The 266-nt window shown below is 54.5% G+C and overlaps 1 protein-coding gene across 1 annotated transcript in view; it reads left to right on the top strand.

Moving 5' to 3' along the window:
- Positions 1-266, top strand: part of LOC106104652 (activating transcription factor of chaperone) — a gene marked incomplete in the record, with an annotated part of 21,263 nt that overhangs the window by 20,538 nt on the left and 459 nt on the right.

Raw genomic sequence — 266 nt, 5'->3', positions numbered from 1 at the left:
GACCATCTCGACCAAAACCTTATTCGAGGAACGTAGACGACCGTCGTTCCCGCAAGAAGGAGCAGAACAAGAACGCCGCGACCCGCTACCGTCAGAAGAAAAAGGCGGAGATCGAAGTCCTGCTCAACGAGGAGCAGAACCTGCGCAAGCGCCACACCGAGCTCGGCGACAAGTGCTCAGATCTTCAGCGCGAGATTCGCTACATCAAGGGCCTAATGCGCGACCTTCTCAAGGCTAAAGGCTTAATAAAATAGAACGTGTCCCTC

The sequence above is a fragment of the Papilio polytes genome, unplaced genomic scaffold (assembly GCF_000836215.1).
Source record: "Papilio polytes unplaced genomic scaffold, Ppol_1.0 DF823510.1, whole genome shotgun sequence".
NCBI classification, from domain to species: domain Eukaryota; kingdom Metazoa; phylum Arthropoda; class Insecta; order Lepidoptera; family Papilionidae; genus Papilio; species Papilio polytes.
Note: the sequence above shows the minus strand (reverse complement) of the source record. Positions and strands in the feature narration are given on the sequence as shown.